The following is an 18,752-nucleotide window of genomic DNA, read 5'->3' as shown; positions in this document are numbered from 1 at the left end:
CAAGGATTATTAGCATCTTCAAAAAAAAAATAGATCATTTAATGGGGCATCTGGCTCGCTCAGTCCATGGAATGTGCAACTCTTATGTTTGAGCCTCACATTGGGTGTAGAGATTACTTAGAAAAATAAAATGGTTAAAAAAATGTAGACCTTTTATCATTTAAGTCAGTATCTGCAAGTCCTGTCCCAGGCCTCACTCTGTGCCCTTTCACTGCTACAAATATACAATAAATTCCATTAATAAGAGAATATGTTCCAACAATAGACACTGTTGTAAGAATCTCTATTGCAGACAGTAGAAACAGGATGTATAAAGATGTATTCAGGGATATTAGAACAGCAGAGCTGCTGTATAAAATACTGACACTGAACAATAATACGGCCTGGCCACAGGAAGGGCAAGTATAGTTAAATCAATAGGTCCAAACAGAGGAAAAAGTGCCTATGGGAGAAGCAACAAGTAGGATATCCACCAAAAGTGAAAAAGACACAGAAAGGCAATGATGATGACATGGAAAACAGGCTGTACCAACTTTAGAAACAAGAATACTTCCTTTTCTTTTAAAGACTTTATTTCTTTATTTGAGAGAGAGAGAGTGAGCCAGCACAAGCAGGGGGTGAGGCAGAAGGAAAGGGAGAAACAGGCTCCCTGAGCAGGAGCCTGGGATCGCGACCTGAGCTGCAGGCGGGCGCTTAACCGACTGAGTCACCCAGGTGCCCCTCCTTTTTTTCCTCACATGTATCTAAAACCTGTGCACAGAAGGGATTCAGTTTGTACAATCACACATATGTGCCTCTAGAACAAACTTTGCCTTCAAACCAAATGATACCAGGGTCACTCTCCTGACTGTATAAGACGCATTTGGCTTTATTGTAAACACGGCCAGAAAATGGTTTAGTTAAATCATTAGTTCTCCAGTAACAGTAAGTGAAGCAGTTAGTGTGTGCCAGGCACCATGGAAACTACAAAAATGATGAAGCCCTTGTCCTTAACCTCAAGGAACTCAAAATCTAGTAGGAAAAACTAAACACAAGATTATAGGAATTTGAAGGAGGGAGAGTGAGACACCCCCCCACCAAGGTGCCCATGGATGGTTTCACGTTAAAAGTAGTTTTTCAGACAGATCTTGAATGATGGATAGGATTTTGATGGGCAGAGAAAATAGGAGAGTACCCGAGAAGTAATGCCTGACCAGTATAGCAGAGATGGGAAAGCACTGAGCACGTTTATCATGGCCAGAACATCGGCGACATTTAGGGGGAAAAGTAAAAGTCTAAAAGTGGCCTGAGTCGAGATTATGGGGGACTTTGAATGCCAGATAAGGAATTTATCATGTGAATTTTTGTGAGTTGGGAATGTGTGTGTGTGAGCAGATTAGGTAACTGTTAGCTGCCTAATCAACAGGCTTTCCTGCTAGCTGGAAGAACTCTAATTATTCTGAGCCCACCTCTGAGAAGTCCTGCATGAGGCCTAAAGGGAGGTCAACATGTCCCCAGCTCTGGGTGGGGGTGTTGGGATGAATTATGGTAGATTTAAACCAATGGGAAAATCAGTGTGGAAAATGGCTAAGCTTATGGCATCTGTGGGATACCCCAGAAGAGAGGTCTGGCTATCAATCAGGATAGCAATCTGGAATTCAGGAGAGGCTAAGACCAGCAATAATAGAGAGAGTAGGGAGTCTTCCACAGACAAAAATAGAATCATCTACATGAGAATGAAAAGAACAGCTAGTGAAAGTACATAAAATGAAGGAAGGTGCTGAGAGCAGAATGCAGGGAAACATTAGAATTAATGAGCCAAGAAAGGATGCTCTATAAAGAAAACTGGGAAGGAATGGTGACAAGGACAGGAGAAACAAGAGATGTCTTTGGAGCCAGAGATCTTTAAGAGGCGGATGACGGTCACAAGCATAAAGTCCTATAGCATCTACTAGGTTTGTTAAGAAGTTACTTTAGCTGTAGATGAGCCACGATAATCATTTCAAAAAGCCAACAGTAAAGGTATATATACCCACAATGGGACAGTGTCAGCTAACTAAATATTAAGTTTCCCTATTTTCTTTCTACTGCAATCATAAAATCTGTGTTGTTACACTGACATTTTACAATGGACTCAAGTCGCTTTGCTGTTGATGACTTTGTAGGACTTACTAGGATGCAAATGTTGACCCTGTCACCATGCACAGAGAGCATATCATCAACCTCGGCCTCAAAAACAATAGCCAGAAACCAGGAACAGAGCATAAGTGCCTACATGTTCATTTGTCCTGATTGGTTTTTAGCATCACAACCCTATCAGTAATTCAAGCAATAAAGTAAATTTATTATGTTCCTTTAATAATGGTGTATCTTTGGTTTAAATAGGAATGGGCCAGAGATGAAATTAAAAAAAAAATGTTACTACAAATTAAAAAATCATTGTTGTTACAGGATCTCAAGACCTTGCATCTGCAGACCCAGCTGTGTTTAACCCCAAGTTTGTCCTAAACAAATACGGCCTTACCAAATTTAGGATCCACAACCTCAACATGGAGTAGGTTGTGTCATTGGTCTTGCTGCCCTCAGTCTGTGTCCACTGAGCGCATCTGCCTACCATCAGCTACACCCTCTCCCCTTAGCATCTTCCTTTTCTGGCAGTATTAAGGATTGGGCTTGGTTTTCTGGGGCTATAAGTCCTCCTCTGAGAACAATCTCTGTTCTGAAGACCGTCTATCCAGCCTAGGCCCTGATCCCTTCTTGGTTTGGTTCTTTGCAGGTCCCTTTTTTCAGTTTCACTTCTTCCACCTGCAATACTCTTCCCTAACTGAATCTTGCTCCAACCTTGACAGCTGCAGCGAAATTTAGCTTAGATCTCTGCACCTGAAAAACAGTACCATCTCGGCACCCAAACTCCTGCTGTCCACTTCCACACCCTCTTACAGGTACATCACTCAGACCAACATCTGCTGGATGCCTCTGGGCACTGTGGGTGGGATTGTTAGTCAACTCTCAGAAGGACCAATTCTTCTATCTGGTTAGTTCAAATAACGACACCAACAACATTACTATTGTTAAGATTTTTGTTTTTTATCACATTCTTGGCACTGTTCTAGGCCCAAATATATTTATATACAGGCCACAGCCTATGAGGAACCTGAAACTTAGAAAGGTTATACGGTTTTCCCAAGGTCACATTGCTAGTAAGCTAGGGGGCCAGGATTCACACTCATTCCCCATGACACATCCCTGACTCATAAAATCTTTCAAAACATCATAGATAGGGGAAAAATAATAAAATAGAATCTTTGTGGTGGAAAAGTTGGGAACCACTTATCTCTCCAACACTCCCCTCTGAGAACACGGTAAATCCAAAATTGAGATCTAGCCCACCTGACTCCGAGTCCAGTGCTCCTCAGCTATCCTCCCTGTGTTCTTCTAATGTTTGAAACAATAACTGATTAGAGTTATCAGGAAGTGTGATAAAGTATTACAATGGAAAATTAAACAAGATTTGAATTCATGGATCTGCTTCTTCAGTCATTTGCTTTATTCTTTGGTCACATGACACCATGTTTTGTACTCCGAGGTGATAATCGACGTCATTGATTCTCAGTTCATTAAGCCAAAAACTGGAGTCAGACTAAAAATGTTTACCTAACAAAATAAAGGAGACTTTTTGTTTCTTTTCCTTGTCACAGAACAAATACTTCCCATTCCTAATTTTTTTACTAACATCTTGGAAGACTACCAGTCCCAAGATCTATAAACAGTGCTTCTCTCCAGATAGTTTTTATCTTGATTGGGCACAGAGAGATAAACTGCTCCCTCACTGATAAAGAGCTTTTTGAAGATGTTTACTGTATATAACTTCTGCTATGTGCCGGAGTATAATGCCCAGGAATGAGGGGGAAATATTGCTTATTGTTGTACGTACAGTTCTATTTTTTTTTCAGAGTCATACAGTAGTCACAGATAAAATAAGAAAGCAAATAATCTGACAACACCACATTGCAGTTGAATTTCATCAAAAGAGAACTGGGCATGTGTCCATTAACTCTTGGGTGAGTCGCCCATGTCGCCTCTTTGGAGAAGGAAGAGGCTGCTAGAGCCAACTTCCTGGGAAGTCTCTGAAGCTGGAGCCAACCAGCACCATCACTGGCAAGGTGCACCCTCTTCCAAGCCCGCCACCAAGCAACCCGCTCTGAGAAACACTGGGAAATAACATCATATTTTGAAGTGATTAAGAAGTCATCACACTTACACAGGCTGTTGTTTCCTAGTCAGGGTTCCCAGTGGTCACCTCCCCACAGAAGCCTCCTACAGTTCTGAATTTCTAGTTACGCTTCAGGGGACATTAACTCTAGCCCTGCCATTCTAGATGTGGTGGTTTGTGAAGCCTATTGGTATAATAATAGCATACCTACTCTTAGATGTTGGATTATCTTTCTCCAAACGGACCACTCTGAGACAAATAAACCAAGGGACCAGCCACGCAGCTTTTTAGAGTAACAATCCATAAGAGGAGACAAACATATCACCAAAATAAATCAGAACTGTAGCCCCAGTTAAGCCTGAGTAAAATGTAATTGGTCTCGCTAGTCTTGAAATAGACAACTTCCTGGAATGGGAAAAGAAACTCCATGCACACCCCTGCACACACACACATTTATCTCTGTTGAGTATCTTGTCAACGTCTATGTGCTAAAGAGTAACTACTCGCCTTCAGCTGATTTTCTGAAATCAAGTAATATATGGCATAATGTTTACTGAAGTTAATGAGTTTATTATCTAAAATTTTAAACCTTTTAATATTTCTCTGGCTCAGAAAAATCACAAAAGGAGATAGAAGTGCAAATAAGAACAATAGAAAAATGGAAAATCAAACAAATTTATCATCATCCAATGACATTAATTGAATAAATGATCCTAACACTGTTCAAAGTTCATTGCTATACACTAGTTTCTTCCCACTCCCACTAACTAAAGACTAAGTAATTATTTAAAGAATTTAATCCAAGTTGTGTTGCCTTCTCGGGCTCACATAAAAATCTTGACCCAATGTCAGAACCACTAATGTTTTCTCACCATCAAACAAAAAGTGGAGGGAAATGGCCTCTGACACTTCAGAAGACAGTCTGGCAGTTCCTTTAAGTTACACAAATATCACCCATATGATCCAACCATTTCACTCTGAGGTATTTACCCAAAAGAAAAGGAAATGCAGGGCACCTGGGTAGCTCAGTCAGTTAAGCATCTGAGTCTTGATTTCAGCTCAGCTCGATCTCTGGGTCCTGGGCCCCTGCTCAATGGGCCATCGTCTTCTCTCTCCCTCTCTCCTCCTCCCCCAACTCGTGCATGCTCTTTCTCTCTCTCTCCCCCCTCTTAAAAAAATAAAAATAAATAAAATGTCAAATTTCACTTTATTAAAAAAAGAAAAAGGGAAAAAGAAAAAAATGCCTGTCAAAACAAAGATTAATACAAATATTCAGAGCAGCATTATTTGTAATAGGCAAAGTTGCAAACATCCCAAATGTCCATCAAGAGTTGAATGAAGAAAAATTATGGCTTTTCCCTACTCTCAAGTTTTAAAGAAATTCATTCATATTTCTTCTTAAAAAAAAAAAAAAGAAATTGTGGTTTATCCATGGAACAGAATACTATCCAGAATAAAGATAAGCTATTTGCTCAACAACATAGATAAATCTCAAAACAGTTATGCCAACTGAAAGAAGCCAGACCAAAAAGGACATATTGTATGATTTCATTTATATAAAATTCTAGAAAATGCAAAGTAATCTGTGGTGACAGAAAAGAAGACTGGAGGTGTTTGAACATGAGGTAGGCAGAAAGGAATAGAGGGAAGAATTATAAAAGGACATGAGAAAACTGGGGTGCCTTGGTGGCTCAGTGGGTTAAAGCCTCTGCCTTCGGCTCAGGTCATGATCCCAGAGTCCGGGATTGAGCCCCAAATCGGGCTCTCTGCTCAGCAGGGAGCCTGCTTCCCCCTCTCTCTCTCTCTGCCTCTCTGCCTACTTGTGATCTCTGTCTGTCAAAAAAATAAATAAAATCTTAAAAAGAAAATTTAAAAATTTTAAAAAAATTTTAAAAGGACATGAGAAAACTTTTGTAGGTGATAATATCTTCACAATCTTGATTATAGTAATAGTTTTCTCAAAACTTGGTAATGTCAAAACTTAGCAAACTGTATACTCCAAATATGTGTTGTTTATTATATATTATTTAAAAATTTTTAAATAGGCCTCTGTGTTTGAAAGAACACATTTTTGTATCCAGCTTTCAGTTAAGAATTAGGAAGAACTTTTGGAAACTAATTAAATGATCCTGATCTTTTCGGTCTATGACTAAAACATTGGTTCTCCAAATTTAGTAGACATAAGATTACCTGAGATGTTCCTTTAAATGTTGATTCTTATGTTTCAGACAGAGGTGTGTTGGAAAATGTTTAATAACTAGCTCCCCAAAAACACAAAAAACAAAACAATGTAGTGATTTTATGCATGCATCATAATATATTTTGCTGATAAAATAGATTTTGACATATAATTTATAGATAATAATATATTTCATGTTTTAAAATTTTGTTTTTATAAATTTCATAATCTAATTCATTCTTATAGAATGCTTTGGTTGATATTTGCCAAACCCTATCTATAGCCAGCCCATGGTTGCAGTTGATGAGCAAGTGACACGAATTTTAGTTAATATTTCCATTTACACGACTGAATAATACTGAAGTAAAATATCATTTATTAGTAATGTGAGAGATTTCCTTACTGAATTTTGTAACAGTTTTTTTAATATTTACTCATATTTTGTACTATTTATGATGGCCATAAACATGACACACTTAATCTACATTATTAACACTTTCTTCAGCACTTTCTGAAGTCTAGACAATAAACAAAACAACTCCCATTGCTCAGTGAAATTTGTTAATTTCCGTGGTATAAATGGTATAAATTCACATGGTGAATTTCAAGTGATGCTGAACATGCAGTTGAGGACAGATGTCTGCACACACCATTATACGGTATTTCCACCATACAGATACAAAGGACATCACCTCAAAAGCATAGATACTGGTAAAGTGTAGTAAAGTCTGTAGAAAGTGGGTTTTGAGTATTTATTACCTTTGTTTTTAATATAACTTACTTAACTATAAGCTTATATAATTTAATTTTTAATGATTTTGGTAACTTTAAAATCCCTTAAAATTTAATAGTTGGTGTTTTTTTTTTGTTTTTTTTTTTTTTTTACTTATTATTAGACAGAGATCACAAGTAGGCAGAGAGGCAGGCAGAGAGAGAGAGAGGAGGAAGCAGGCTCCCTGCTCAGGGAGCCTGGGAGCCCAATGCGGGGCTCGATCCCAGGACCCTGAGATCATGACCTGAGCCAAAGGCAGAGGCTTTAACCCACTGAGCCACCCAGGCACCCCTTAATAGTTGGTTCTAAAGAGCCAGTAAAAATCGGCTCCAGCAAACCACTGGCTCCAGCTCAGCCATAAGGAATTAGAGCCTCTGGGACTAAGGGCTCAGGAATCTGCATTTTTTTTTTTTTTTAAGATTTTATTTATTTATTTGTCAGGGACAGAGGGAGTGAGAGCGAGCGAGCACAGGCAGACAGAGAGGCAGGCAGAGGCAGAGGGAGAAGCAGGTTCCCTGCCCAGCAAGGAGCCCGATGTGGGACTCAATCCCAGGACGCTGGGATCATGACCTGAGCCGAAGGCAGCCGCTTAACCAACTGAGCCACCCAGGCGTCCCAGGAATCTGCATTTTTAATATTTCCCCCAAGTGATCCTGATGCAAGAGATTGGTAGAGAATCTAATTGCACTTTTTTTTCTTTTTAGCTGGTAAGTAGGTAATCTGCATCAGCAAACATGGTAAGGGAAAGAATGCAGGATTATTAGGAGCACTAAAGTTCTAGCTCTACTTCTGCCACTAATTATATGGCCTTGAGCAAGTCACTAATCCTCTAAATTTCCTAATCTAATAAGGAGGGAGTGGGACTAAGAAAGGATTGGTGGATGTAATTTTTAAAAGATTTATTTGCATACTGTACTATTTATGGCCTTCATAATATGATATCTATGATTTGCTTTGAAATGCTTCAGAAAACGAAAGAAAAAAAATTGAGCTGGGAGGTAGGTAAAACGAGATTGGCAAACTGTTTGGGTGATGAGAACATGAGGCTTTATTATACTACTCTACTTTTGAGTGTGGTTGAAATTTTCCATAATAAAAATTTCCTGGAAAGTTACTCTAATAACTTTCCAAGATCCTTTTTATCTTTAAAAATAGGCTTCACATCATCCTTGGGGTTCTAAATTATTTAATGGGACAGGGGTCAGTGATTAGCATCTACTATATATTTGATGCTTAGAATTTGAATCTATTTAGGAGCCTCACAGCAAATCAGTGGCTGAGCCAGGATTTTTTTTTTTTTTAATTTCTTTTCAGCGTAACAGTGTTCATTGTTTTTGCACCACACCCAGTGCTCCATGCAATCCGTGCCCTCCCTAATCCCACCACCTGGTTCCCCCAACCTCCCATCCCCCACCCCTTCAAACCCTCAGATTGTTTTTCAGAGTCCATAGTCTCTCATGGTTCACCTCCCCTTCCAATGTCCCTTGACTCCCTTCTCCTCTCCATCTCCCCTTGTCCTCCATGCTATTTGTTATGCCAGGATTTTAGCACCAGCCATCTGGGCTCCAAAGCCCATGTGGTTCTCTCTGGTACAGCAACACCCAGGGGTGCTGCTGCGCCACTCACTACAGCACCAAATAGGAACGTGGAGGTGAGAAAGAGGGTGAGATGGGTATGTTAACTCCGATCTTCCAGGTGGAGCTTCAATACGCTACTCAAAATACACCCTGATCCTAATTATGTGCAAACCTGGGGCAAACATTACCACGGGCAATTAAAAAGCCAGTCACAGAGAGTCCTCTAAGCAGCCTCTGGGCTATTGAGAAACTGGTTATATCACTCCCAATTCTACTGATCATTTCAGAAGGAAAATGGGAAGGAAAGGGTGAAATCACACAGGTCAACAGAGTATTTTCTGCTTTCAGCTAGGCTGGCAACCTGATACAGAGTTGACTAGTAAACATTCAATAAATGTATTGGGCAGAATCTAGGTAAACCTTAAACATTTTATGCTATTTGTGCTAAATAATAGTGGACAACATTTAGAACTTTTGTGGATTAATCTAGTAATTTTTGATTTCACCTAATTATTAATAATTATTATACCAAAAGTGCTTAGGAAATTTTTCAATTGGGGAATTTTAGGCCCCTCTTGTATAAGTTCCGTACAATAAAATTAACTTAAGAATCAATTAAGAGACAAATAGGTAGATTGGAATAATTTTAATTATTGATTTTAATTAATAATATTTTAATATTTATTAATTTATTAATATTTAAATTTAATAATTATTTTAATTAAATTAATTTAAATTTTTAATTATTGATTTTAATTATTAATTATTAATTTTTAAAAAGCAAGGGTCAGTTATATGCTGTCTACAAGAAACTAACTTTAAATACAAAGACATAGACAGGGGATTGGGGGGGGCACCTGTGGCTCAGTGGGTTAAAGCCTCTGCCTTCGGCTCAGGTCATGATTCCAGGGTCCTGGAATCGAGCCCCACATTAGGCTCACCAGGGAGCCTGCTTCCCCACCCACTCTCTCTGCCTGCCTCTCTGCCTACTTGTGATCTCTCTCTGTCAAATAAATAAATAAAATCTTAAAAAAAAAAAAAGACATAGATAGGTCAAAAGTAAAAGAGTAGGGAAAGATATACCATGTGAATGCTAACCAAAGGAAAGTTGAGTGGTTATATTAATATCAGACAAAGTAGACTTCAGAACAAAAAATATTATCCAGGATACAGACAGGAATCACATAATTATAAAGGAGTCAGTTCACCAAGAAGACATAACAATCCTAAATGTGAATACACTTAAGAACAGAGGTTCAAAGCACAAGAAGCAAAAACTGATAGAACTGAAAGAAAAAATAGAAAAATCCACAATCCTGGAGCTCACCACAAAGTCTGAGAGCTAAGACCCACATTAAGTTGAATGCTCTGTAGGCAGCTAAATTGTCCCCTCTCTGGCACACACCAGAACGTAAAGCAAATCCTTTCTGAAGAAATTATCCTGGGCTTAGGCCCTCATCATTCCAACTTATTAAAATCAGCCAAATCTTGGGAATGCAAGCTTGTGCAGCCACTCTGGCAAATTGTACGGAGGCTCCTCAAAAAGTTGACAATAGAGCTACCAGCAACCCAGCAATTGCACTACTAGGAATTTACCACAAATATACAAATGTAGTGAAAAGAAGGGGCACATGTACCTGAATGTTTATAAGGGTAAATGTCCACAATAAGCCAAACTATGGAAAGAGCCCAGATGTCCATCAACAGATGAATGGATAAAGAAGAGGTATGTATATATATATATATATATATATATATATATATATATATATACATACACGTACATATACCATGGAATATTACTCGGCCCATCAAAAGAATGAAATCTTGCCATCTGTAACAACATGGTTGGAACTAGAGGGATTACACTAAGCAAATAAATCAAGTAGAGAAAGACAATGTATCATATGATCTCACTCATATGTGGAATTTAGGAAACAAATAGAGGATCATAAGGGGAGAGAGGAAAACCTAAAACAAGATGAAATCAGAGAGGGAGACAAACCATGAGAGACCCTTAACTCTAGGAAACAAACTGAGGGTTGCAGGAATGTGTCGTGTACCAAGCGACATGAATGAAAATAAATCTAGGGGCGCCTGGGTGGCTCAGTTGGTTAAGTTGTCAGCCTTCATCTCAGGTCATGATCCCAGGGTTCTGGGATGGGCCCCACATCAGGCTCTCTGCCCAGTAGGGAGTCTGCTTCTCCCTCTCCCTATTACTCTCACCCCATTCATGATTGCTCTCACTTGCTCTTCTCTGTGTCTGTCAAATAAATGAATAAAATCTTTAAAAAAAAAAAAAAAAAGGAGATGCAAAGATGGCAGAGGAGTAGGGGATCCTATTTCAACCGGTCCTCTGAATTGAGCTGGATATCTACCAGACCACTCTGAATAACGATCTCACCCAAATCAGCCTGAGATGTAAGAAGATATATCTGGATCTCTACAAATAGAATATCTCTGGCATTTGATCTTGAGGTATGAAGCAGGGAGCCACGATTCTGCAGCAGATATTGGAAGATAAACAGGAGGCGGTGGAAGCCTCCAGGATCCTGCACCACCAGAGCACAAATCCTCCCACACTGGGGAATAGGCACAGACTTATAGACCAGTAGCAGTGGGAAAGGACTTTAGGGCAGCCCCCCAGACTGAACCCTGGAGCTGCGGAGGCCACGCGTTGTGAACTAGAGTGGCTGGTGGTTTAGATGCACAAAGGGCAGAGCCATGCCTGGACTGGGAAACGGGGGCTGGGAGTGCTGCACAACCCAGGACGCTGTGGTTTTTAGCAGCACAGACAGAAATGGAGACAGTGTGGCCTGGGGAGCTCACCAAAAAAACAGACTGCGATCTCTCTGTTCTGAGACAGAGGTTTGGATATAGTCACTTCTGCTCTTACTCTCAGAAGAGAAAGGGGGAAGCCACCAGGAAAAAGCTGTCAGAGAAAAAAAGCTCCCAAAACAACAGTTCTCACTGAGCCCATCCTCTCCCCCACAGAGGCAGGGCAACTCTGTCCAAACAGGGTTGCCTGAGTATCAGGCAGCAGGCCCCTCCCCCGGAAGACTAGCCTGGAAGAACAAGAGGCTGACAACCCTGAGGTCCTACAAAACAGGTGCATCTTGCTGGGAGTTGTGGTCAATAATTGGAAATCTGTACATTCCTTCAACCACCTCTCAACAGAATGACTAAGAGGAGGAAACCCCAACATAGAAGAGACTCAGAGACAGTGACCTCTGCCATAGGACTAATGGATATGGCATAAGCAAGATGACAGAAATAGACTTCAGGGTAACGTTTACAGACAATAGCTAGGATGGAGAAAGCCATTAATGGCAACATAGATTCTCTAAGGCAGAAGTGAGAGCTGTGTGGCAGCTATCACTGAGATCCAATCTAATCTAGATACCCTAACAGCTAGGGTAAATGAGCAGAAGACATGAATTAGGATCTAGAAGACAATCTGATAGAAAAGAAGGAACAGGAGGAGGCTGGAAACAAACAGCTTAAAATCCATGAAAACAGAATTAGAGAAATAAATGATGCCATGAAACATTCCAATGTCAGAATTATTGAGGTTACTGAGCGGGGTGGGGAGGAGAAGAGGACTTCTGATATATTTAAGCAACTATAGCCAAGAACTCCCCTAATTTGGGGGATGAAACAAGCATTCATGGTCTAGAGGCAGAGAGGACTCCTCCCAATATCAAGGAAAAACAGACCAAAGAAGCTGGCATGTAATAGTAAAACTTGCAAATCTTAGAACCAAGGAAACCATCTTAAGGGCAGTTGGGGGAAGAGATTCCTTACATATAGAGGGAGGAATATCAGAATAATGTCAGACCTGTCCACAGAGACCTGGCAAGCAAATGGGCTGGCAAGACATATTCAGGGTACTAAATGAGAAGAACATGCAGCCAAGAATTCTTTATCCAGCAAGGCTGTCATTCAGAATGAATGGAAAGATAAAGAGCTTCCAGGACCGGCAGAAACTAAAAGAATATGTGACCACTAAGCCAGCCCTGCAAGAAATATTAAGGGAGGGGGTCTATAAAAGGAGAAAGATCTCAAGAATGATATAAAGCAGAAATTTACAGGGCGCCTGGGTGGCTCAGTGGGTTAAGCCTCTGCCTTCGGCTCAAGTGATCTCGGAGTCCTGGGATCGGGTCCTGCATCAGGCTCTCTGCTCAGCAGGGAGCCTGCTTTCCCCTCTCTCTCTCTCTGCCTGCTTGCTGTGATCTCTCTCTCTCTGTGAAATAAATAAATAAAATATTTTTTTTTAAAAAACAGAAATTTACAGAGACAATCTATGGAAACAAGGACTTCACAGGAAACAAGATGACAATAAAATTACATCTTTCAATAATCACTCTCAACATGAACAGCCTCAATGCTCCCATAAAATGGCACAAGGTTGCAGATTGGATAAAAAGATAGAACCCACCCATATGCTATCTACAAGAGACTCATTCTGAAACTAGAGATACATCCCGGCTGAAAGTGAAGGGATGGAAAACTATTTTTCATGCCAACAGACTTCAGAAGAAAGCTGGGGTAGCAATTCTCATATAAGACAAATTAGGTTTTAGGCTGAAGACTGTAGTTAGAGATACAGAAGGACACTATATCATTCTTCAAGGGTCTATCAAACAAGAAGATCTAACAACTGTAAATATCTATGCCCCCAACTTGGAAGCAGTCAACTACATAAGCCAACTGTTAACCAAAATAAGAGACATATTGATAATAATACATTAATAGTGGGAGACCTCACACTCCACTCTCAAGCATAGACAGATCATCCAAGCAGAAAATCAACAAAGAAACAGAGTTTGAATGACACACTGGACCAGATGGACCTCATAGATACATACAGAACATTCCACCCTAAACAACAGAATTCATTCTTTTCAAGCGCACATGGAACTTTCTACAGAATAGACCGCATACTGGTCACAATCAAGGCTCAACCAATACCAAAAGACTGAGATTATTCCCTGCATATTCTCAGACCACAGTGCTTTGAAACTTGAACTCAATCACAAGAATAAGTTTGGAAGAAATTCAAACACTAGGAAGCTAAAGACCATCCTGCTCAAGAATGGTTGGGTCAAACAGGAAATCAAAGAACTTAAACAATTCATGGAAACCAATGAGAATGAAAACACATCAGTCCAAAACCTATGGGATACAGCAAAAGTGGTCCTAAGCTGGAAATGCATAGCCATCCAAGCCTCATTCAAAAAAATAGAAAAATTCTGAATATACAAACTATCTTTACACCTTAAAGTACTGGAGAATTAACAACAAATTGAGTCTAAGGGACTTAGAATGGAAATAATTATGATTAGAACAGAGATCAATGAATTACAAACCAGAAATACAGTAGAACACATCAATGAAACTAGAAGCTGGTTCTTTGAAAGAATTACTAAGATTGATAAACCACTGGCCAGACTTATCCAAAAGAAAAGAGAAAGGACCCAAATTAATAAAATTATGAACGAAAGGGGAGAGATCACGACTGACACTGAGGAAATGGAAAAAATTATCAGAAATTATTATCAACAGCTATATGCCAATAAATTAAGAAACCTGGAAGAAATGGATGTGTTCCCGGAAACCTTTAAACTATCAAGACTGAAATAGGAATAAATTGGCACCCTGATAGACCAATAAACCAGTAACGAGACTGAAGCAGTGATCAAAAACCGCCCAAAAAAACAAGAGTCCAGGACCTGATGGATTCCCTGGGGAATTCTACCAAACATTCAAAGAAGAAATGTTACCTATTCTCCTGAAGCTGTTTCAAAAAATAGAAACAGAAGGAAAACTTCCAGATTCATTCCATGAGGCCAGCATTACCTTGATCCCAAAACCAGGCTAAGACTCCATCAAAAAGAATTCCAGACCAATATCCCTGATGAATATGGATGCCAAGATTCTCAACAAGATCCTAGCTAATAGGATCCAACAGTACATTAAAAAGATTATCCAGCATGACCAGGTGGGATTTATCCCTGGGATGCAAGGGTGGTTCAACATTCACAAATCTATCAATGTGATGGAACAAATTAACTGAGCCCAATAAAGGGGGCTGTGGAAACTTCTGATTTACAGGCAGTTAGTCAGAAGCACAAGTAACAACACGGACTTGCAATTGGCATTTGAAGTGAAGGTTAATCTTGTGAGACTGAGCCCTTAACCTATAGAATCCAATATTATCCTGGGTAAATAGTGTCAGAATTGACTGAATTATGAGACACCCAGCGGGTGTTGGAGACTTGTTGGTTGGTGTGGGGAATCCCACCCCATCCCCCCCAACACATGCTGGAACTGGGTACAAAACCCTTCACCCAGACACACTGAGTCATCAGCTTGGAGCAACAATGGATGTTGGGCACAGCTCTGGACCTAGTGCAGTTATGTCCCCTGAAGTTAGAGGGTGACAAGGCACATGCTTGTAGCCACCACGCCTCGCTTATCCCTGTGCCTGGTGGTTTCCGAATGGGAGCAGGACAACATGTCCAGCTCCATGCTGGATATGGACAACAACAACAACAACAAAATACCTCTTATAATATATTTTTCACATAAACCTATTTGGGTATGGAAGCTGGCCTACTTATACTATTTTATACTTGGCCTTATTTCTAATTATATCCTTGGAATAATTTAGCAGAGGATGTAAAATTATAATGTCTTTGTAGAGAGCAGAGCATGTCTCTAGCATGATTACCCATGTATTCACTTTCTTCCCTTCTTCTGTGGCTCAAATACAGTACAGTTGGGATTTTACCCCATGATCACAGCAATGGCACAGTCATAAACTGCTTTTAATCTCCTTATCCTTGCAAATTAGTTACTGTAGTAGTATAATCATACTGACTACTTTCTTTAGAGCTCTTTTTTCTACTTCAGCACCACTGACAATTCGGACTGGATAATTCTTCATTGTGGGAAACTGTCCTATGCTGGTGTCAAGATGTTTAGCAGCATCCCTGGCCTCTACCACTAGATGTCAGTAGCACACCCCTACCCCTCACCCCCAGTCATGACAATCAAAAAATGTGTCCAGCAGTCGACAATTGTCCCTTGGGACAAAATCGCCACTGTTACAAACCCAACATTCTAGAGCATTCCTGATGCAAATGAAACTAGAATACCAAATGCTGGAATTACATTTTCTCCTATCTTACTCTACTTTCTTATCTTGCTAAATCAACCCCTATATTGTTCCTTAATGTACCATCTTAGCTACCAAAAAATGTTGACCACCTGTGACACTGAAACACTAACGATAAAGAATGATTTTTTAAATATTTCATTTCACAAAAGAGCTGTGCATGTACAGTGAAGGCACCTGAACAACTGTGTTGTCCTGGTAACAAACCTTAAATTTCAATCTTCCACAGCTGTGGATGCTTTTACTTAAGCTTTCCCAATTATGTCATGGAACTATAAAATACTACACAGAAATTTTTCTTTTTACTTTTTCATATAAACCTCCTTAAGAATATTTATTAGAGTGTATTTATCAGACATGAAATTATTGCTTCAGGATTATGAACAGTTTTATAGCCCTTAAATGTGTTGCCGAATTGCTATACCAAAGAGTTGCACCATCTACCATATCTGATTTGAAATAATACCACCTGCTAGAGAACAGTACTAAAACAGTAAGACTTTTTCTAACCACCTTGAAAATATTGGCTTTCTCAGTTCTTTGGAATGCTTTCCAATTTCTAAAAACACACTTCTAGATACCCAGTTTCTTAAAGGAAATTTATTCAACATGATAAAGGCAATATACAAAAACAAACAAAACAAACAACAGCCAACCCAAGGCTAACATCACACTCAATAATGAAAGCTTTTGTCCCAATCAGGAATAAGACAAGTACATCCACTTTTGCCACTTCTACTCCACATAGTCCTGGAAGTTCTCACCAAAGAAACCAGGCAAGAAAAAGAAATAGGCATCTACATTGGAAAGGAAGAAGTAAAGTTATCTGTTTTCAGATGTCATGATTTTATATGTAAAAAACTCTAAAGATTCCACACAAAAACCTGTTGGAACTGATAAGTGAATCCAACAAAGTTGCAGAATACAAAATCAACACGCAAAAACTGGTTCAGTTTCTTTACACAAACAATGAATATTCCAAAAAGGAAATTAAGAAAACAATTCCATTTATGACAGCATCTAAACAATAAACACTTATGAATAAATTTAACTCAGGAGGCAAAAGATTTGTACACTGAAACTAGAAAACACTCCAGAAAGAAATTAAAGAAGACATAAATAAATAGACATCCGATGGTCATGGAATGGAAAATTTAGTATTGATAAGATGACAATACTATCCAGGGGTGCCTGGGTGGCTCAGTGGTTAAGCATCTGCCTTTAGCTCAGGTCATGATCTCAGGGTCCTGGGATTGAGACCCATGTTGGGCTCCTTGCTCAGCAAGGAGTCTGCTTCTTCCTCAGCTGCTGCCTTTCCCCTGGCTTGTGCTCACTCGCTCTCTCTCTCTCACAAATAAATAAGATCTAAAAAAAAAAAAAAAGATGTCAATATCATCCAACGTGGTGTAGAGATTCAGTGTAATCCCTATCAAAATCCCAATGATGATTTTTGTAAAAATAGAAAAATCCAACTTAAAATTCATATGGCATCTCAAGGGACCCCAAATAGATAAAACAATCTGTAAGACAAAAACAAAGTTGGAAGTTTTCATACTTCCTGATATTAAAACTCACTATAAATTTTCAGTAATCAAAACAGTGTGATAATGGCATAAGGACAGCCATAAACTAATAGAATAGGACATAGATCCCCAAAATAAACCCTTTATGTTCCATTGATTTTTTTTTAAGATTTTATTAATTTTTGAAAAAGAGAGCATGTGGGGGGAGGGGCAGAGGGAGAGAGAGAATCTCAAGCAGACTCTATGCTTAGTATGGAACCCATCACAGGGCTCTCTCACAACATGATGTGAGCCAAATCAAGAGTCAGCTGCTTAATCAACGTAGCCACCCAGGCGTCCCTGGTCAATTGAGGTTTTTTTAAAAGATTTTATTTATTTATAAATAAATAAAGAGAGAGAGAGAGAGAGAGAGAGAGAGAATGAGTGGGGGAGGGGCCCAGCACAGTTCCCAATCCTAGGACCCCAGGATCATGACCCAAGCCAAAGCAGATGCTTAACCAACTGAGTCACACAGGTGGCTGGCCCTGGTCAATTGATTTTTGACAAGGGTGTCAAGACCATTCAATGAGGAGACTTCAATAAATGGTGCTAGAAAAACTGGATATCCTCATACCATATACAAATATTTACTCAAAAATTAACAGAAATTTAATCAAAGACCTAAACTTAAAAGCTAAAACAAGAAAACTTTTTTTTTAAAGATTTTGTTTATTTATTTGACAGACAGAGATCACAAGTAGGCAGAGAGGCAGGCAGAGAGAGAGAGGGGGAAGCAGGCTCCCTGCTGAGCAGAGAGCCTGACTCGAGGCCCGATCTCAGGACCCTGGGATCATGACCTGAGCCAAAGGCAGAGGCTTTAACCCACTGAGCCACCCAGGTGCTCCTAAAACAAGAAAAGATTTAAAAGAAAACATAGAAGATAAATCTTCACAACACTGGTCTAGTAATGATTTCTTTTTTTTTTTTTTAAGATTTTATTTATTTATTTGATAGAGATCACAAGTAGGCAGAGAGGTGGGCAGAGAGAGAGAAGGGGGGAAGCAGGCTCCCTGCTGAGCAGAGAGCCCGATGCGGGACTCAATCCCAGGACCCTGAGATCATGACCTGAGCCGAAGGCAGAGGCTTAACCCACTGAGCCACCCAGGTGCCCCTAGTAATGATTTCTTGGATAGGACACCAAAAGCACAGAGGCCAAAAGAAAAAAAACAAATTAGACATCATCAACATTTAAAACTTCTTAACTTAAAATACTTAAAACTTGCAGAAGTAAAAAGACAACCCAGAGTACGTTTGCAAATCATACATCTGATAAGATTTAAATCCAGAATA

At 39.6% G+C, this 18,752-nt stretch overlaps 1 protein-coding gene across 5 annotated transcripts in view; it reads right to left on the bottom strand.

Moving 5' to 3' along the window:
* LOC125092819 (basic proline-rich protein-like) overlaps positions 1 to 18,752 on the bottom strand; it is a 299,445-nt gene that overhangs the window by 241,550 nt on the left and 39,143 nt on the right. The window lies entirely within an intron of this gene.

This window comes from Lutra lutra, chromosome 2 (genome assembly GCF_902655055.1).
Source record: "Lutra lutra chromosome 2, mLutLut1.2, whole genome shotgun sequence".
NCBI classification, from domain to species: domain Eukaryota; kingdom Metazoa; phylum Chordata; class Mammalia; order Carnivora; family Mustelidae; genus Lutra; species Lutra lutra.
Note: the sequence above shows the minus strand (reverse complement) of the source record. Positions and strands in the feature narration are given on the sequence as shown.